Raw genomic sequence first — 22,137 nt, forward strand, 5'->3', positions numbered from 1 at the left:
TGTTGGAAAATTGTTTGGTATTGTGTGGGAAGCCCTCCTCCCACCGCCCCCACACACATTGGAATTGGGTCCAGGAACCCAAGACAGGTACCAAGACAGACATTTCAGACAAAATTCCTCAAGGAAGTTCTCTGGCCAAATGAAGTTGAATCAGAATAAATATATCAAGTAAAGAAAAAATTAATTAATATAACTGAAATAATTGAAAACTCTTACATCATGAGGTATAAATCTTACAAAACAATTTTTTTTCAGTTTCTATTATCACTGTGTTCTATAGAAATTCTCTTTCCTGTTGAATAAATAGCATGCTCTTTAATGACATTTAACTCTAGTTCTATACATTTTTACTTTCTGTTAGTAAAATAGTCACATTCCAGCTATTAAGACTTATTCCTACTCATTTTGTTTAAAAAAACCTACAGAGAAGTACATACATAATTGTAAAAGACAATGAATTTTCAGTCATCACATCTATGTGGTCCGAATCCAAATGAAGATAGAATTTTACTAACACTCCAGAAACCCCAGTTGTCCTGTGTTCTAGTTACTATCTCCTCTAAGAGTAATTATTGTCTTGACTTCTAACACACTAGATTAGCTTTCCTCATTTTGAGCTTATTCAGATGAAACATATCATATGATTCTTTCAGATATGACTTTTTTTTTCAATTTTTTTTATTTTTTGGGGGGTACACCAAGTCAGATATGACTTTTTTTTGGCTCAATTTTATGTTTGTAAAACATTCATTTGTGGAGAATAACAATAATTTATTCCTTTTCATTGCTGTGTAGTATTCTACTTTGTGAATATACTATAGTTTATTTTTTATACAAGTGATGGTTTCTTACTATTATGAATGGTATATGCTTATACATGTCTTTTGGTAAATATAGGTAAGAATTTTTTTTTTTTAACAAATTTATTTATTGGCTGTGTTGCGTCTTAGTTGCTGCACACAGGCTTTCTCTAGTTGTGGTGAGCGGGGGCTACTCTTTGTTGTGGTGCGCGGGCTTCTCATTGCTGTGGCCTCTATTGTTGCGGAGCACGGGCTCTAGGCACATGGGCTTCATTAGTTGTGGCACATGGGCTCCATAGTTGTGGCTCATAGGCTCTAAAGCACAGGCTCAATAGTTGTGGTACACGGGCTTAGTTGCTCCATGGCATGTGGTATCTTCCTGGGGCAGGGCTCGAACCTGTGTCCCCTGCATTGGCAGGTAGATACTTAACCATTGTGCCACCTAGGAAGCCCTAGGTAAGAATTCTTGAATTGCTACTCATAGGGTGTGCATATGTGAATTTTTAATAAATACTGTTAAATAACTTTTCAGTGTTTGTACCAATTTACATTTCTAGTGGCATGTGAGAATTCTAGTTGCTTCACATCCTTGCTAACACTTGGTTTTCATTTTAGTCATTCTGGTGGATATGTAGTGGTATCTTATTTGTGGTATTAATTTGCATTTTTCTTGAAGACTAATGAAGTTGAGCAACTAGTTGTGTGTGTATGTCTGACAGGGGACTTGTAATCAAACACATAAAGAACTCCTAAAAATCAATTAATCAATGAAAAATTTTTTTAATGGCACACAACTCAATACAAAATGGGCAAATATTGAACAGGCATTTCAGAAAATAGACACCAAATACACAGACACACACACGGACACACAGACACACACACACGATTATCTTCTCTCACTCTGTGGTTTGTCTTTTTATTGTCTTAATGGTGTCTATTGATGAAAAACAATTTTTTTAATGTAGTCCAGTTGGTCAAGTATTTTCCTTCATGGTGCTTTTTGTATACTAGGAAATTTTTGTCCACTTGAAGGTCATGGATATATTATATTATATTTTCTTCTAGAAGTTTTATTGTTTTATTTTTCATATTTATATCTATAATTAATCTAGAATTTATTTTTATATATAACTCAGGGTAGGAGTTGAAATTCATTTTTTATATAGATATCAAATTGACTCAGCATCATTTAATAAGAAGACCATGTTTGCCCCATTGTACTTCTGCATCACCTTTGTCATAAATCAAGGGGTCATATACATTGGAGTCTATTTCTAGGCTCTATTCTGTTCCATTGATCTATTTATGTATCCATGTCAATACCTCACTGTCCAAACTATACTGTTTTACATTAAGTCTTGATATATAGTAGTTTAGGTCTTCAGTTTTGTTGGTCCTGTCCATTTGAAAACTTCCTTCTCATGTTTCATTCAAAGCTTTCTCCCTTTGTGTGAGCAGCTTGGTATGGAGGGGAATATGTAGATAGCACTCATACCTATTCCCTCACCTGTTCCTTCTGCCTCTGAATCCCCTCTTCACTTTTTTAGGAGGAGGGCAAAGGGCTAAAAGAGGGGTGCAGAACCAACAGCTTCTCTACATAATGACTACATTCCCCCAAATGTAACCATATTATGCTTCTGTTGACTTAAAGAAAAATGAATAACACAAGAGTTGTGAATTTAAGTTTTATTCAGGGACTTTATAGAGGACTATACAGGAGACAACCTCTCAGTAGCTCTAAGAAAATTGCTCTGAAGGGATAGAGGAGAAGCCAGTTTATATATGATTTGGCTAGGGACTACATGCTGTCAAGCACACATCTTGGTAAAAGATTACTGCTAGTCACAAAGAACAGGTATCTCAAGTTAAATGACTTTAGTGTTTTTCTGTGTATGGAAAGATGCAAGAATCTGGGTACCTTAAACTTCTCCCTGAGATATACACCAGCTGTCTAAGGGGCCTGTTTTTTCAAAGCACAGAATGCCTCATCCGATTTTTTTATCCTGAATTCCTCTCATGGTGCACTGCTGGTCAGCAGCTACAGTGGCTAATGATTTATTCCTTATAGAACTGGTTGGTGAGCAACATTCTTTGTTTTACACTCTCAGTCCTTCCTTCTTCTCTCTCAAAGTTAAAGGACTTCTTGCAGCTCTGGAGTGGGAGAATCTCATGCCAGTACTTATGCCTTTCATGAACATGGCTATCCTTGTTGTAGTCCATGTGGCAGTTGGTTTCCTCAAGGCAGCAAAAGATATCAACCATATCACATATAATCTTGTTAAATAAAGAAACCATGTTGAGTATGAAACTAATAAAACCTAAATCACTGTTGATAATATGGTTGTAAAATATAACACAATTATTAGGAAATGTTTCTGAAATAAAAGTCATGAAGAGGAAATAGTAATATAGCATTAAAATTCACGTTATTTGATCAAGTCTTTGGGGGGAGGGTGAGAAAAGAAAGATGCAAATGATACTTTGTTAAGGATGGACATGGTTACAATTTAATTCTTGACAGCAGTAAGAAATATCAGTTTAATGTATGTGCAAAAAAAGTAGAGGAATAATATAATAGAAATAAAATGGTAAGGAAGAATAACTAGTGAAGAATAAAGAAATTAAGAAAGCTTGAACGTGAAAACAGAAAAAAAAAGAAGAGGGGGCTTCCCTGGTGGCTCAGTGGTTAAGAATCTGCCTACCAATGCAGGGGAGACAGGTTCAAACCCTGGTCCAGGAAGATCCCACATGCCGAGAAGCAGCTAAGCCCGTGCACCAGAACTGCTGAGCCTGCGTTCTAGAGCCCGCGAGCCAAAACTAATGAGCCCATGTGCCACAACTACTGAAGCCTGCGTGCCTAGAGCCTGTGCTCTAGAAGAGAAGCCACCGCAATGAGAAGCCTGTGCGCACTGCAACAAAGAGTAGCCCCTGCTCACCACAACTAGAGAAAGCCTGTGCACAGCAAAGAAGAGCCAACTCAGCCAAAAATAAAATAAGTAAAATAAATAAATTTATAAAAAAAAAGAGAAGAGGAAAAAAGAACAGGATAATACAGATATTACATAAAATTTAGTTACAGAAATAATACCAAATGTGAACAAATTAAAAGACAAAGCTTCTTAGATTATAAAACAAAAATAGCCAACTGTGGCTCTGCTGTTTGCAAGAGATACAGCCTAGATAAAATGATAGAAATACAAGGAAAATAAATGGATAGTCAAAACTATGCCAGTTATATATAAACAAAGAGAAAGCTTAGCTGGCAGTATTAACAGACAAAATATATCTTAAGGCGGAGGCCATTATATGGAATTAAACCAATTTTTTGGTAGTAATCAAACACATAATTTATAGAGATGATGTATTATTCTTTTGCTTAATTGAAGAATATAACAAAACATAAGCAAATTTAGAAATTCAAAGAAAGTTTGATGATAGTTCAATCACAGCAATATACTATGCATGGTGACACTTCTCAGAATTTAATGATGAAGTAGAGGAACTAAGTAGGGTTATAGATGGTATAAATTATGCAGTTAATAAGCTTGAAAAATATATATCTCACCTTTAGAAACAAAAAATACACTTACTGCTTAAGTAACATAAAACTACATATTAGTTTTCAAAGAAAATCTAAATAAATTATTTGAAGTTGAATAATTATTCTATGACTATAATGTGGTAAAACTAGAAATATATCATTAAGAGAAAATGAAGCTAAGCACTTTCAAATTTTAAAATGAGTACAATTTTCAGGGTAAAAGGGAAATCACAACTGAATTAGACACTGTGTATGTAACAATTGAAATGAAAATACAACTTGTCAAAACCTAAGTGATGTGGGCAAACCTGTAGTCAGTAAAAATGTCATAGCCTGTAATGCTCTTATTTTTTCAAAAATTATTTTTTGGCTGCGACACAGCATGTGGGACCTTACTTCTCAGATCAGGGATTGAACCTGAGCCCACTATGGTATAAGTCTTAACCCCTGGACTGCCAGGAAAGTCCTACTTTTAATTGAGAAAGTATAATTAAATGAGTTAAATATTCAATTCAAAGAGCTAGAAAAAAAGGATATAATATAATAAATAGCTAGATGATTGAAATCTTATAGTTAAGAACAGAAAGTTAATAAATTAGAAAGTAAACAAATACATTAATAAATAACACATCCAGTAGATGTTTGATAAAAATAAAGCTAATCGAATCTTCAAATATGACAATAAAATAGACCCACATAGGCAAACCAAGGAAAGAATAATAATACAGCACATTAAGAATGAAAATGGTGATAGAACTATAAATATAGAAGATAGCAATAAATATAAAAATAAATAATTTTTCAATAAATTAGAAAACCAAAAATGGAAATAGTTGATTTCCTAGAAAAAATGTAAATTACAGAATTGATGCAAGACAAAGTTGACAGTAATGATAGATCAGTAACCAATAGAAGACACTGGAAGTTTTAAGGATTTACTCAACAGAAGTGCTAGTCAGTCCTAGACGATTTTACATGCTTGTTCTTTCAAATATTCAAGTAACAGATATCTTGTATGTTAGTTGATTTATTCTGGAGATTAAAAAAAGGCAGAAAACTCTTCTGTTTACATAACCCTGATAGCAAAACTGAAATAAAAGAGACCAGAAAACTGGCGACTGATTTTACATATGGATATGGATGCAAAATCCTAAATTACAAATAGAAATCCAGGATTCCATTAAAATATACACCATAGCTAGACAAGTTTTCCTTCAGGATTGTAAAGGTGGTTCTCATCAAGAATTAATTATATTTATGTATTAAAGGGGAAAACATGCTCATCATGAAAGACCCTAAATAAATTTAACAAATCATAAGAACATTCCTTCCTTATTCTTACTTCAGATGTAATGATAATTTCTATGTGTCAGGCACTGTGCTAGCACTTTTCCTGGGTTATCTGATCTTCACAACATCCCTACGAAGTAGCTATTACTTGTATGTTCATTTTATAGGTGAGGAAACTGAGGCACAGAGTGGTTACATAATCTTCCCAAGGTTGTGCAATTAGAAATGGAACCAGTATTTGAACTGATGCAGTTTGAATCCTGAGTGTGCTTTTTATCCCTTATGCTGTTCTGCTTCTTTTTGTTCATTACCAAAGTAATAAAAGCTTCCTTAATATGGGGAAAAGGTATCCATGAGAAGCCAACAGCAGACATCATACTCAATGGTGAAACCCTACCAGGCATGCCATTAAGTTCATCAATCAGATAAGAATTATACTCTCATTATTTTAGTGGTTCTAGCCATGCAGTTGTAAGAAAAAAAAAATCTAGGATAAGGTCAGCTGATTAGCAGTGTAATTCCATCTACAACTGTAATTCTCCCTTGCCAGACAATATGACATATTCTCAGATTCCAGCAATTAGAACATAGACATCTTTGGGGTACCATTATTCTGCCTACCACAGTACCCTTGGAAATATTGTTACCTAAGAGTAAGAAGAACAATTGCCACCAAAATCAGTGTTTGCATGGCAGTGAGAGTTTAATCTGCCTTGTCTGTTAGTTAGTAAGGTGGAGAAGAAGAGACATGAGGGCTGGAAGGAATGTTTTACACTTTTAGCACTAATTACAAAGTTGAAACTGGGTTGAAATAGATGCTGTAGTTTAACTCTGTTTTTTTTAAACTATGTGTCTCTGCATGGTTACAAATTTCTTCTCATATTCTAAAATGCTATCTTGTGACGTATACTATATATTTAGTAGAGAGATGATAAGTTGTGTTATTATAACTCAAGGAGTTATTTCTGCTCACAGTTCACCAATTCTGGTTTGCTGTGTGAATAATTGTTATTGAGAGTTACATCAAGCAATTCAAGGTGCATATTATTCATTAGAAAATGTTTGGTTAGTATAATTTTGGCTATGGTACTCCATAATGTGCTCACTTATGTGATATTATGCATTTATAGCCTCTGATGTGACTATATATTAGGTCTATTACATATTTTTACCTTGCTCAAAAGGTAAAAAATTGTTAAAGATGTTTTCTGGGACTTAATTGAATGAGCATTTATTTACTACAAAGCCAATGTTTTCAGTTATTTTAGAAGGCATTTTAAATTATCAGAGTTAATCTTAAGCTTTCTCTTTTCCTGAAAATGATTACATAGGACTACCCTATGTTGTGCGACAGAGTAGCCACTGTCCACATGAGGCTATCAAGCACTTGAAACATGGCTAGTCCTAATTGCGGTGTGCTGTAAGTGTAAAATAAACACTGATTTTGAAAACAGTACAAAAAAATGTAAAATACCTCAATAATTTTTACATTGATTACATGTTGAAATGATGATGTTTGGATATACTGGGTTAAATAAAATACACAAAAAATAATTTCATCTCTTTTTAAAATCATTTTAATGTAGCTACTAGAACATTTAAATTTACATGTATGGCTCACATTATTCTGGACTTATTACACCCGTATGAGATACTTCTAGCCCATGGTAATAAAATTACATCATCACTATAGAGATGAGAACTTAATTTACAGTACTCAATAACATGTGCACGTGTCCAGTTCATCTGAAGCTGGAAGCAAACTATTAAGGTACAAATTGAAAAGAAGAGGGCTTTGTTTTCATTGCTTGAAATTAGCTGATATGTCAGAAAACCATTCCTACATACTCTGACCCTGCTGCATTCAGTGCACATTCTGTACGTTTTCATATCTGGAGTCTTGGAGTGACCTCAAGTGTCAGGAGGCAGATAAGAATCAAGAAAAGCTGAAAAGTTTATGTTGCTCCTGAAGGCTTTGTCCTATAGGTTGGTAGAGGGTATAAAGATGATCAGCTTGTGGAGTAGCTGTGTTTAAGTCTTGTTTGCTATATACGTGAATATTGGCCCAAGAAACTCAGACTTACAGTTTATTTAGATATAATCTTAAATATATGAGAGCTTAGGGAACATAATATTCTCCCTAATGAATGTCCAGGTTCTTTGAAAGTTCTGTGGAAAACCTATTTTGTTTATATTTGTTCTAACATGTACTAATGTGATTTGATATATTAGTACAAACGATATAACAAAGGAAATTAAATCTTTGGTAATTGGGGCTCTCATATTGTCTCAGAGCATTCATTCTGGGCACAGAATTTAAAATATAGACAAGTTAGTATAGGAGATGGAATTGAGTATATATTAGATTAAGACAAAGGATCTGTACATTTCCTCTTTTTGGGAATAAATATGTAATAAGATTGAAAACTTTTTCAAGATATCTCTTAAAGGTATTTAGAAATTCTTGCATTTTATAAAATGTTTATTAAGATTTTAATATAGATCTTATTTTCGAATTTAAAGATTATCATAGAGAAACAGGAGGAGTGCAGTGAAAAATGTTGGAATGAAGTAGAACATTAGCTCAAAGCTTGGGCTTATAAACATCAAATTTTTTTTTTTTTAATTGTTTTTAGTTGGAAGGTCTAGGTCTAACATTTATAATCTTTCAAATGTGTGTGGATGTTCTCTGGATATGTAGATATGTGCCTAAGGCAGTTGAATATATTTATATGTATGCTAAATTTCTATTCTAAACATCCTTGTTTAAAAAAAGGTGCATCCACATTCATTCTGTTTAGGAAAGGAGACATGCATTGGAGAGTTTTTCCCCATGCTCCTATTATAATTAATTTTTTTTGATAATGGGGAACTGAGATAGTATAGGTAAATGGAATCTATAGACCTTGAATCTTATTTTAGTTGTGAATATCAGTATCTTCCACTGCTAAATATTTATAAGGTCTAATAACATGCAGGAAATTTTAAAAAATTTGAGTTAATTTACAGTATTTTCTCATTTCTTTATCATCCTTTGCCGGAGGTATTCCTGAGCAACATAGTGTGCTAGTCAGCTTTAACTGAAACTTGACTTTCCCTCAAAGACACCAGTGCCCTTGCAGCTCTCTCTAATGGAGATACCTCATCATCCATGAATTTCACTCTTGGTAGAAACCTCAATCATTCTTTTGCTCTTATCCTATTCATATGGATACCATCTCCCATAGGTTTTATTTTAGACATATCTACTTGAATTTCCTCCCTCTTCTCTGCCTCTGTATCTCCACTAGATCAGATTTCTTTGTTTCTTCCCTAGGTAGTTAGACCACTAACCTGCCTCCCTGCAACCAATTTGTTCACTCTCTTCACCTTCCCACTGTCACAAGCACTCTCATTCTGAAACACTGACCTGATCCAGAAACATGCTTAGTATCTTTCTGATAACCCTCTAGGTCCAGGTTGCTTATAGAATAAAGGCTAAGCTTCTTGGCATATTATAAAGTTCTTCACAATCTGGAGCAAACCTATCTTTTTTCTGCCTCATATTTTATTGTTTTTTAAAAAATTTTCTTTGAAAAATACTTGATAATTTTGACTGTTCAAACAATTCAGAGGTAACTAATCATTTTTGCATGCATTTTTCTGTGTTAATGAAAATGTTTATCATCAGTATAATGGCAACAATAATAGTTTCTGTCTTCTGGTTGTGTGGATGTAAACAAGTCAACGTATGTAAAGCATTTAGGATATTGACACACTCACACAATATTATGCAACTTGCTTTTTTTTATTTAATATGTTTTCAAGGTCAATACATATAGATCAAACTTACTTGTTTTAATAGTTGCATAATATTCCATGGTGTAGATAAATCCTAATTAATTTTTCCCTTTTTGATGGTCATTCATGAACTTTCTCTTTCTTTACTATTAAAATTATACAGTAAATATTTTTGTGCCTGTAGTCTTCATATTCATACTTTTATTTCATAGGCATCTAGAGGAATTTACAGGAAAAAAACTGTGAAATGAAGTAATTAAGGGATCTATGTACCACTGATTATAAACAGTAGTTAAAAAATGTGATTTTAGTGCCACAATAAAGAAATTGGTGAAGAAAACCCCTAGAAACAGAGCAGCAGTACAAACAGGCATACCTTTGAGATATTGTGGGTTCGGTTCCAGACCACTGCAATAAAGTAAATATCACAGTAAAGCAAGTCACATGAATTTTTTTTGTTTTCCAGTGCATATAGAAGTTATGTTTATATTATACTGTAGTCTAAGTGTACAATACCATTCTGTTAAAAAAGCAGTGTACATACATTAATTGAGAAATATTTTATTGCTAAAAATGATAACCATCATCTGAGCTTTTAGCAGGTTGTAATCTTTTTGCTGGTGGAAGATCTTGCCTTGATGTTGATAGCTGCTGACTGATCTGGGTGGTGGCTGCTGAAGGTTGGGATGGCTGTAGCAATTTCTTAAAATAACACAATAATGAAGTTTACCCCATTGATTAGCTCTTCCTTCCATGAGCGATTTCTTTGTAGCAGAGGGTGTTGTTTCATAGCATTTTACCCATAGTAGAACCTCTTTCAGAATTGAAGTCGGTCCTTTTAAACCCTGCAGCTGCTTTATGAACTAAGTTTATGTGATACTCTAAATCCCTTGTTATCATTTCAACATTCTTCACAGCACCTTTACCAGGAATAGATTCCATCAAGAAACCACTTTCTTTGCTCATTCATAAAAAGCAACTCTTCATCTGTTCAGGGTCTATCATGAGGTTGTAGCAACTTGGTCACATCTTCAGTCTCCACTTCTAATTCTAGTTCTCTTTCTGTTTCCACCACATCTGCAGTTGCTTCCTCCACTGAAGTCTTGAGCCCCTCAAAGTCATCCATGAAGGTTGGAGTCAACTTCTTCCAAATTCCTGTTAATGTAATATTTTGACCTCTTCCCATGAATCACAGATGTTCTTAATGGTATTCAGAAGGGTGAATCCTTTCCAGAAGGTCTTCAATTGACTTTGCCCAAATCCATCAGATGAATCATTATCTATGGCAGGTTTAGCCTTACAAAATGTATCTTAAGTAATAAGACTTGAAAGTTGAAGTTACTCCTTAATCTGTGGGCTGCAGAATGGATGTTGTGTTAGCAGGTGTGAAAACGACATTAATCTTATTGTACATCTCCATCAGAGTTCTTGAGTAACCAGGTGCATTGTCATTGAGCAGTAATATTTAGAAAGGATTCTTTTTTTTCCTTGTAGTAGGTCTCAACAGTGGGCTTAAAATATTCAGTAAACCATGATGTAAACAGATGTGCTGTCATCCAGGCTTTCTCGTTCCATTTATAGAGCATAGACAGAGTATATTTAGCATAATTCTGAAGGGCCCTAGGATTTTTGGAATGGTAAATGAGCATTGGCTTCAATTTATTTTTAATTAATTTATTAAAAAATCGAAGTATATGTTCATTTATAATTCAGATAAATTTAAAGTCACCAGGTGCATTCACTCGTAACAAGAGTCAGCCTGTCCTTTGAAGCTTTGAAGCCAGATGTTGACTTCTCCTAACTATGAAAATCCTAGATGACATAGTCTTCTATGCCATCTAAAGAAAGGCTGTTTTGTCTACATTGAAAATCTATTGTTTAGTGTAGTTACTTTCATTAGTTATTTTAGTTAGATCTTCTGGATAACTTGCTACAGCTTCTACATTAGCACTTGCTGCTTCATCTTGCACTGTGTGTGCGCACGCGCACGCATGTGCACACTGGTTTGTTTGTTTATTTATTTAGGCTATACCGCATGGCTTGCAGGATCTTAGTTCCCAGACTAGAGAACGAACCCGGGCCCCCTGTAGTGGAAGCTCAGAGTCCTAACCGCTGGACTGCCAGGAAATTCCCTCATTTTGCACTTTTATGTGATAGAGAGAATGTCTTTCCTTAAGCCTTATGAACCAACCTCTGCTGGCTTCAAACCTTTCTTCTGTAGCTTTTCACCTCCCTCTCAGCCTTCATAGAATTGAAGAGAGTTAGGGTCTTGTTCTGCATTAGGTTTTTGCTTAAGGGAATTGTGGATCATTTGATCTTCTATCCAGACCACTAAAACGTTCTTCTTATCAGCACTAAGGCAACTTCATTTTCTTAGCATTCATGTGTTCATTGGAGTGGCACTTTTAATTTCCTTTAAGAACTTTTCCCTTGCATTCACAATGTGGCTGACTGGTGCAAGAAGCCTAGACTTCAATATATCTTGGCTTTTGACTTGTCTTCCTCACTATGTTTAATCATTCTAGCTTTTGATTTAAAGTGAGGGATGTGTGATTCTTTGTTTCACTTGAATACTTAGAGGCCATTGTAGGGTTATTAATTGTCTTCATTTCAATATTGTTGTGTCTTGGGGAAGAGGGAGGCCCCAGGAGAAGGGAGAGAGATGGAGAATGGCAGTCAGTGGAGCCATCAGAACACATACAACATTCATCGATTAAGTTCACTGTCTTATGTGGGTATATTTCATGATGCTCCAAAGCAATTACAATAGTAACATTAAAGATCACTGATCATAGATCACCATAACAAATATAGTAATAAATAAAAGATTTGAAATATTGTGAGAATTACTAAAATGAATTGCAGAGACATGAATTGAGCAAATGCTGTTGGAAAACAGTGAAGATAGACTTGCTCAACACAGAATTGCAACAAATCTTCAATTAAAAAAAAAGCAATAAAATCAAGAATAAGCAAATGGGACCTCATGAAACTTAAAAGCTTTTGCACAGTGAAAAAAACCATAAACAAGACTAAAAGGCAACCCTCAGAGTGGGAAAAAATAATTGCCTATGAAACAACGGACAAAGGATTAACCTCCAAAATATACAAGCAGCTCATGCAGCTGAATACCAAAAAAGCAAATAACCCAATCTACAAATGGGCAGAAGACCTAAATGGACATTTCTCCAAAGAAGACATACAGATGGCCAACAAACACATGAAAAGATGCTCAACATCACTCATCATCAGAGAAATGCAAGTCAAAGCCACAATGAGGTATCACCTCACACCAGTCAGAATGGCCATCATCACAAAATCTGGAAACAACAAATGTTGGAGAGGGTGTGGAGAAAAGGGAACTCTCCTGCACTGTTGGTGGGACTGTAAGTTGGTACAGCCACTATGGAAAACAGTTTGGAGGTTCCTTAAAAAACTACAAATAGAACTACCATATGATCCAGTCATCCCACTCCTGGGCATATACCCAAAGAAAACCATAATCCCAAAAGAAACTTGTACCATAATGTTTATTGCAGCACTCTTTACAATAGCCAGGACATGGAAGCAACCTAAATGCCCATCAACAAATGAATGGATACAGAAGATGTGGCATATATATACAATGGAATATTACTCAGCTATAAAAAGGGATGAGATGGAGCTATATGTAATGAGGTGGATAGAACTACAATCTGTCATACATAGTGAAGTAAGTCAGAAAGAGAAGGACAAATATTGTATGCTAACTCACATATACAGAATCTAAAAATGGTCCTGATGAACTCAGTGACAAGAACAAGGATGCAGATACAGAGAATGGACTGGAGAACTCAAGGTTTGGGAGGGGGCAGGGGGTGAAGGGGAAGCTGAGACGAAGCGAGAGAGTAGCACAGACATATATATACTACCAACTGTAAAACAGATAGTCAGTGGGAAGTTGTTGTATAACAAAGGGAGTCCAACTCGAGGATGGAAGATGCCTTAGAGGACTGGGACAGGGAGAGTGGGGGGGACTCTAGAGGGGGGGAGTCAAGGGAGGGAGGGAATACGGGGATATGTGTATAAAAACAGATGATTGAACTTGGTGTACCCCCAAAAAATAATAAATAAAATAAATAAATAAATTAAAAAAGCAGTATCTCTGAAACACAGTAAATTGAAGTGCAATAAAATGAGGTATACCTGTATAAGAATTTAGTTTAAGATAAAGTTGACACTTGAAAGAAGCAGGAAGAGGAAAAATGATTCAATAAAAAGTCCTGAAAAAATGTTCTAATTATTGAGGGGGAAAAAAAATTCAATTCCTTACCTCACACCATTTAGCTCCCCTGTCTTCAAGTGGACCCATTGCCTCTAGTCCAGAGACTATGTGTTTTGTTCATTTCAGGGCATAAATCTCCTATTCTGCTGTTTCAAGAAGAAGAAGCGATCTGAGAATGTGGCCAATTTAGATTTTCAACCAATATTGTTTGATATTTAAATATTTCATTCCTTTTTATTGCTGAGTAGCATTCCATTGTATGAATATATCCCAATTTTTAAAATCAGTTTACCTGTTAATAGACATTTGGGTTATTTCAGTTTGAAGCTACTATAAATAAAGCTGCTATGTATGTTTATGGACAAGTCTTTGTGTAGAAATATGCTGTCATTTCTCTTGACTAAATATGTAGAGTGGAATGGCTGGATTGTATGGTAGTCATATGTTTAACTTTTTTTTTTTTTTTAGAACTTTTATTGAGATACAGTTAACAGACAATAAACAGCATATATTTAGAGTGTACAATTTGGTGTCCCAATCTCCCAATTCATCTCCCCCCAACCCTCCCTGCTTTCCCCACTTGGTGTCCATGTGTTTGTTCTCTACACCTGTGTCTCTATTTCTGCCTTGCATTTCCTCTTTCATAGTTGTTAGCATCTGCCTTATGTACTGGGGTGCTCCTATATTGGGTGCATATATATTTATAATTGTTAGCTCCTCTTCTTGGATGGATCCCTTGATCTTTATGTAATGTCCTTTCTTGTCTCTTGTAACATGTTTTATTTTAAAGTCTATTTTATCTGATATGAGTATTGCTACTCCAGCTTTCTTTTGGTTTTCATTTGCAAGGAATATCTTTTTCCATTCCCTCACTTTCCATCTGTATGTGTTCCTAGGTCTGAAGTGGGTCTCTTGTAGACAGCATATATGTGGGTCTTGTTTTTGTATCCATTCAGCCAGTCTGTGTCTTCTGGTTGGTGCATTTAGTCCATTTACATTCAAGGTAATTGTCGATATGTATGTTCCTAGTACCATTTTTCTTAATTGTTTTGTTGTTGTTTTTGTAGGTCCTTTTCTTCTCTCATGTTTCCCGCTTAGAGAAGTTCCTTTAGCATTTGTTGTAGGGCTGGTTTGGTGGTGCTGAATTCTCTTAGCTGTTGCTTGTCTGTAAAGCTTTTGATTTCCATTGAATCTGAATGAGATCCTTGCTGGGTAGAGTATTCTTGGTGGTAGGTTCTTCCCTGTCATCACTTGAAATATATCATGCCACTCCCTTCGGGCTTGCAGAGTTTCTACTGAGAAATCAGCTGTTAACCTTATGGGAGTTCCCTTGTATGTTATTGGTTGTTTTTCCCTTGTTGCTTTTAATAATATTTCTCTGTCTTTAATTTTTGTCATTTGACTACTATATGTCTTGGCATGTTTCTCCTTGGGTTTATCCTGCCTGGGACTCTCTGCGCTTCCTGCACTTGGGTAGCTATTTCCTTTCCCATGTTAGGGAAGTTTTCAACTATAATCTCTTCCAATATTTTCTCAGGTCCTTTCTCTCTCTCGTCTCCTTCTGGGACCCCTATAATGCGAATGTTGGTGCATTTAACATTGTCCCAGAGGTCTCTTAGGCTGTCTTCAGTTCTTTTCATTCTATTTTCTTTATTCTTTTCCACATCAGTGATTATCACCATTCTGTCTTCCAGGTTACTTATTTGCCCTTCTGCCTCAGTTACTCTGCTGTTGGTTCCTCCTAGTGTATTGTTCATTTCCGTTATTGTGTTGCATATCTCTGTTTGTTTGTTCTTTAATTCTTCTAGGTCTTTGGTAAACTTTTCAATCTTCGCATCCAGTCTTTTTTCAAAGTCCTGGATCATCTTCACTATCATTATTCTGAATTCTTTTTCTGGAAGGGTGCCTATCTCCTCTTCATTTAGTTGTTTTTCTGGGGTTTTATCCTGTCCCTTCATCAGGTACAAAGTCCTCTGCTTTTTCATTTTCTCTATCTTTCTGTGGCTGTGGTTTTCAGTTCCACAGAAGGAAATACTGCTGATACTGCTTGATACTGCTGTCTCGTTTAACTTTTTAAGAAACTGCCAAATTGTTTTCCAAAGTGGTTGTATTGTTTTCTGTGTCCACCTTCAGTGTGTGAGAATTGTAGTTGATTTACATCCCTGTCAACATTGGTATGTGAAGTCTTCTTAATCAGCACCATTGTAATAGATATGAGTAACATCTCATGATTTTAATTTACATTTCTCTCAAGACAAATGATGTTGAGCACCTTTTCATGTTCTTACCTGCCATCTGTATATCTTCTTTGTAGAAGTACCTGTTCAAATCTTTTGCCCATTTTTTTTTAAGGTTGTTGATTTTCTTTTTTCTTTTCTTTCTTTTTTTAAATAAATTTATTTACTTATTTATTTATTGGCTGCCTTAGGTCTTTGTTGCTATGTGGGCTTTCTCTACTTGTGTGAGCGGGGGTTACTCTTCATTGTGGTACATGGGCTTCTCAGTGCGATGGCTTCTCTTGTTGTGGAGCACAGGCTCTAGGCCCACAGACTTCAGTAATCATGGAACAGAGGCCCAATAGTTGTGGCTTGCAGGCTGTAGATCGCACGCAGCCTCAGTAGTTGTGGCACATGGGCTTAGTTGCTCTGTGGCATGTGGAATCTTCCCAGACCTGAGATCAAACCCGTGTCACCTGCATTGGCAGGTGGATTCTTAATCACTGCACCACTGGGGAGTCCTGAGGTCATTGATTTTCTTATCTATTCTGGATCAAAGAATAGAAAAGAAAATGTGATTTCCAAATTTTTTTCTCCCAGTCCATTTCCTTTTCATTCTCTTAACAATGTCTTTGAAGAGCAGAAACTTGTACTTTTGTTGATGTCCAGTTTGTCAAATTTTCTTGTGTGGGTTGTGCTTTGACATCATAATCTAAAAAATTGGTTGCTTAATCCCAAAAATTTCCCTGTACATTTTCTGGTAGAAGCTTTATGGTTTTAGGTTTTGCTTTTAGAGCTATGATTTATTTTTAATGAATTTTTATATATGGTGTGGTGAGGCTATCCAGCTTTGTTTTGTATATGATGTGGCCTAAGGATACCCATTTGTTCCAACACAATTTTTTTTCTTTAAGAACTTTTATTGAGATTCAATTGACATACAATAAACTGCATGTATTTAAAGTGTACAATTTGATTTTTTTTCTTATTAGTAATGTATATATGGCTATCCCAGTCTCCCAATGCATTCCCCCCAAGCTCCCAACTCCCCCTCCCCCGTCGCTTTTCCCATTTGGTGTCCATATATTTGTTCTCACCATCTGTGTCTTTATTTCTGCCTTGCCAATCAGTTGATTTGTCCCATTTTCCTATATTCTGCATATATCCAACACAATTTATTAATAAGACTGTTCTTTCTTTAATGAATTGCTGTTGCAGCTTTGTCAAAATCAGTTGCGTATATGTATAGTTGGACTTTCTATTCCTCTATTCTGTTCAAATGATCTGTCTTTACTCTAGTACCATACAATATGTCTTGTTTACTATAGCTTTATCATAGTCTTGAAATCAATTAGTTTATGTATCCAACTTTGTTCTTCTTTTTCAAAGTTGCATTGGCTATTCTAGATCCTTTGTATTTACATATGAATTTTAGAATTAGTGAATTTCTACAAAAAAAGCTTGCTGGGATTCTGATTACATTGCATTGAATCTAAAGGTAAATTTGAGGAAAATTAACATCATAACAATGTTTAGTCTTCTGAGTCATGAGCTTGATATTATCTCACCATTTGTTTAGGTCGTCTTTAACTTCTCACAGCAATATTTTGTAGTTTTTAGTGTACAAGTTTGCACATCTTTTGTCAAATTTATTAAGTATTTAATATTTTTCATGATATAAATGATATTTTAAAATTTTTTTGATTTCTGATTGTTCTTTGCTAGCATATAGCAATACAGTTGAATTTTACCCATTGAGTTGTTTCTTACAAACTTGCTAAACATACTTTTTTTTGTTGTGTGTTTTTTTGTTTGTTTGTTTTTGGAGTAAGCTTTACTCTTCTTTAAAACATTTTATTTTGAAATAATTTTAGATTTACATAAGTGTTGTGAAGAAAGGTCAGAGAGTTCCCTATATTTTTTACACAGCTTCCCCTAATTAAACACAATTTTAATTTTAGTAGCTTTTTTTGTAGATGTCATAGGATCTTTTACACACATGATTATGCTGTCTTCAAGTAAAGATAGTTGTTCTTTCCTTACAATCTGGATGTCTTATTTCTTTTTCTTGTCACTGCATTTCTAGCCACTACATTGGCGAAAATCTCCAGTAAAAAATTTTTTTTGACTGTGTACATTATTGTTATTGGTGGTACATGACAAGGTAGGGCCCTCTGAGCACCCCACCCCACATTCTTCAAGTGGTCTGGTATTGAAACTGTATTGAGAATGGGAGATTCTTAGTGTGTTGGGGGATTGAGTTTGGACAAGGACTCCCTAGCAGCTGAACATATCTATTCTTCTCATGTTCTCGCAGTGGCTCGTGGCCCAGAGGGCTTTTATTCCTTGGAGGCCATGTGGATCATCAGTCCACTGCCCTGTTGCTGTAGTCAAATTCATTGTCCTACGAGGAAATGAGCTTGACAAGATGGTTATTGAGGGCAATGCAAGCCACAGTATCAAAGGTGGAAGAGCGGGTGTCACTATTAAAGTTGCAGGAGACAGCAAGATTTGCAGTGTAGCCCAGGGTACTCTTCAGTGGGCCCTCTCATGTCATTATATTTGCAACTTCTCCAGATGGCAAGTCAGATCTATGATCATCATACTGGTAGTGGGGACACAGAAGGCCATGCCAGTATGCTTCCCGTTCAGCTCAGGGGTGATCTTGCCAGCAGTCTTGGCAGTGCTAGTAGACGCCATAATGATGTTTTGGGAAGCCCTGTGGCTATCATTGTATAGTTTCCCAGAGGGGCCATCAATTTTCAGTCTTCTGCGTGGCAGTGATGGCATAGACTGTGTTCATGAATCCCTCTACAATGCCAAAGTTTTCATGGTTACCTTAGCCAGGGATGCCAAGCAGTTGATGGTGCAGGAGGCATTGCTGACAATCGTGAGGGAGTCGACATGGTTTATGCCCATCACAAACATGGTGGTATCAGCAGAAGGGGCAGAGATGATGACCCTTTTGGCTCTACCCTTCAAGCGAACTCTAGCTTACTACTAGGCAGTGAAGACATGAGTGGTCGCTACCATGTGTGCAGCAGCAGCATCACCCCATTTGACATTGGCAGGATCTCATTCCTGGAAGTTGGAGATGGACTTTTTATTGATGACAAACTTCCCATTCTCAACCTTCACTGTGCCACCAAACTTGCCATGGGTAGAATCATATTGAAACATGTAGACCATGGAGTTGAGGTCTATGAAGAGTCATTGATGGCAACATTTTTCACTCTGCCAGAGTTAAAAGCAGCCCTGGTGACCAGGTATCTGACACAGATAAATCCATTTACTCCAGTTTTCACTGTTACGTCTTAGGGATGTATCTGGTACTGCACAGGAAAATGAAGCTGTCTGTTGAATGAAGAGAAGCAGAGAGCCTCCAGAAACATGTTGAATAGAAGTGGAAAACAGATATAACTTGCCATGTTCTTGATTTTAAGGGAAATGCATTCAGTCTTTCATTAATGCATTAAGATGATGCTAGCTTTAAGTTTTTTGTAGATGTCTTTTACAGGTTGATGAAGTTTCCTTCTATTCTCAGCTTATTAACAGTTTTTATTAGGAATTGATATTGGAATTTGGCAAGTACTATTTCCATATCTGTTGAGATAATAATGATTTTTCTTTTTAGTTTGTTAATATAGTAATTTATGAATGTTAAAACAAATTTGCATTCCTGAAATAAACTCCATTTCGTTATGGTGTAATATTCTTTTTATATATTTTTGGATTCAACTTGCTAGAATTTTGCTGAGAATTTTTGCATCTATATTCATGAGTGATATATTGATCTGTAGTTCTTTTTTGTCATATGTCTTTGGTCTCATAGAATGCTGGTCTCATAGAATGTTAGGCAGTATTCATGCCTCTTCAGTATTTTGGAGTGATTTTTGTAGAGTTGATATTATTTCTTCCTTAAATATCTGGCTTAATTCCCCATTGAAGCCATCTAGACCTGGACACTGTTTTTGTTTTGAGGGGAATGTTTGTAACTACAAGTTCAAATTCAGTTTCTTTAATAGATGTAGGGCCATTCAGGTTATCCATTTTTTAAAAAATGAGTTTTCGTAGTTTGTGTTTTTCAAGAAATTTGCCCATTTCATCCAAGTTTTCTAATTTATTGGCATAAAGTTATTAAAAATATTCTCCTACTGTTCATATCTTTAGAATATGTAGTGTGATTGCCTCTCTGCTCCTGATTTGGTAATTTGTGTCTTCTATTTTTATCCTTATCAGTTTGCCCATAGATTTTCTAATTTTACAGAGTATTTTAAAGAATCACTTTTTGATTCCATCGATTTTCTCTGTTGTTATCCTGTTTTCTGTTTCATTGGTTTCCTTTATTCTGCTTACTTTGGGGTTAATATGCCCTTCTTTTCCTCTTTCTTAAAGTGGAAGCTGATGTCATCTATTTGGAACCTCTCTCTTATCTATTACTGTCATTTTAATACTGTAAATTTTCTTTACGTACTACTTTAGTTGCATCCCAAAAATTTTGATATTTTTTGTTTTCTTTCTCTTTCAGTTGTAAATACTTCCCAAGCTCTTTTTGATATCTTCTTTGATTTATGTGTTATTCAGTTTCTAATATTTGTGGATATTAAAGATATCTTTCTGTGAATGATTTTTAATTTAATTTAATTGGAGTCAGAACATATTTTTGTGATTTGAATCTTTCAGATTTATTGAGATTTGTTTTATGATCCACAATATGGTATATATTGGTAAATGACTTGTGTTCACTTTGAAAAGAATGTGTATTCTGCTATTATTGGGTAAGTGTTCTATAAACTTGACCTTGTTAGGTCAAGTTGGTTGGCAATGTTATTCACGTGTTATATACCCTTACTGATTTTCTGTTTACTTGTTCTATCAGTTATTGAGAGAGAGGTGTTGAAATCTCCAAGTATAAGTGGGTAGGTCTATTTCTCTTTGCAGTTGTATCAGCTTTTTGCTTCATGTATTTTGAAGTTCTGTTAGTAGAGGCAAAAAACATTTAGCATTACTATGTTCTTCTGATAAATCAATATCTTTGTCATTCTGAAATGATTTTCTTTATCCCTTGTAATATTCTTTGCTCCGAAATCTGATTGTCCAATGTTAATACAGTTGTTCAGCTTTATTTTGATTAGTGTTGTTATGATTTTTCTGTCCTTTCCTTTTATTTCTATTTGTGTCTCTGTATTTAAAGTGAATTTATTGTAGTGAGCATATAGTTGGGTCTTACTTTCTTTAATCTAGTCTGATGATTTTTCTTTTTTAACTAGGATGATTAGACCATTGATGGTTAGTGTAATTATTGATATGGTTATATCTATCATGTAACAATTTGCTTTGTATTTGTCTCAACTATTCTTTGTTCCTCTTCTTTTTTTTTTTTCTTTTGCCTTTTTTGGATTCTTTTTAATGATTTCATAGATTATTTTAAATAAGTACATTGCATTTGTTTTAACACATCTGTTTTACCCATGGCTTATTTATTCATTAAAAATAATCCTGTGTTTGATTTTATATAATTTAGCAAACATTTATTAAATAGCTGTTTATTCAGTATTTAGAGAAAGAATTATTGGAGTTGGTAAATCTTGATTTGGGCTTTGGAGGAATGGTAGGTTATGATTGGTTAAAGAATCTTTTATAGGTTAGTAGAAGGGGCATGATTAAAGGCACAGAGGTGGAAATTAATAGGTCAAGATGGGTAAGCCAGCTGGAGGAACAAAAGTACAAAATTTTTAGAACACAATAGGAGATTGAAAATGCTTAAAGGATTGATTTTTTTAAAAAAGATTGTTAAAAGCCTAACAATCATAATGAAATTGTAAAACGTGCACATTTTATAACTTTCCTGGTTTAATTGTCACTTTCTTTATTCTCAGAAGGTAAGCTACCATTAAAAAAAATAAACCACTGGATTGAAATAAAGTTAAGTTCAAAATAAATTAAAACCTTACAATTGACTAATTTGGCCATTAATTTCCTCAAGACCTTCTTTATTACCACATTGTTTAATTCTTATCTAACTTGACTTTTTTTTTTTTTGAAACACTTTCCTGTTTTAAATTGCATAATGCTTTCTCTTGGTTTTATTTACTACTGGACAGTTCTCAGTGTCTTTCATGTAACCTTTCTCCTGTGCTGGACCCTTCAGTATTGTTAATATCCATAGTTTTATTGTCTGTCCCATATTTTTCTTTCTTTCTTTTTATTTTTTCTCACAGTGTACTGTCATGTAGGTTCTCT

At 35.0% G+C, this 22,137-nt stretch overlaps 1 protein-coding gene and 1 pseudogene across 5 annotated transcripts in view; one reads left to right on the forward strand and one right to left on the reverse strand.

Moving 5' to 3' along the window:
• Window positions 1-22,137, forward strand: part of ANKS1B (ankyrin repeat and sterile alpha motif domain containing 1B) — a 1,070,894-nt gene that overhangs the window by 117,387 nt on the left and 931,370 nt on the right. The window lies entirely within an intron of this gene.
• On the reverse strand, window positions 18,234-19,193 carry LOC130856622 (glyceraldehyde-3-phosphate dehydrogenase-like; annotated as a pseudogene).

The sequence above is a fragment of the Hippopotamus amphibius genome, chromosome 7 (genome assembly GCF_030028045.1).
Source record: "Hippopotamus amphibius kiboko isolate mHipAmp2 chromosome 7, mHipAmp2.hap2, whole genome shotgun sequence".
NCBI classification, from domain to species: Eukaryota; Metazoa; Chordata; class Mammalia; order Artiodactyla; family Hippopotamidae; genus Hippopotamus; species Hippopotamus amphibius.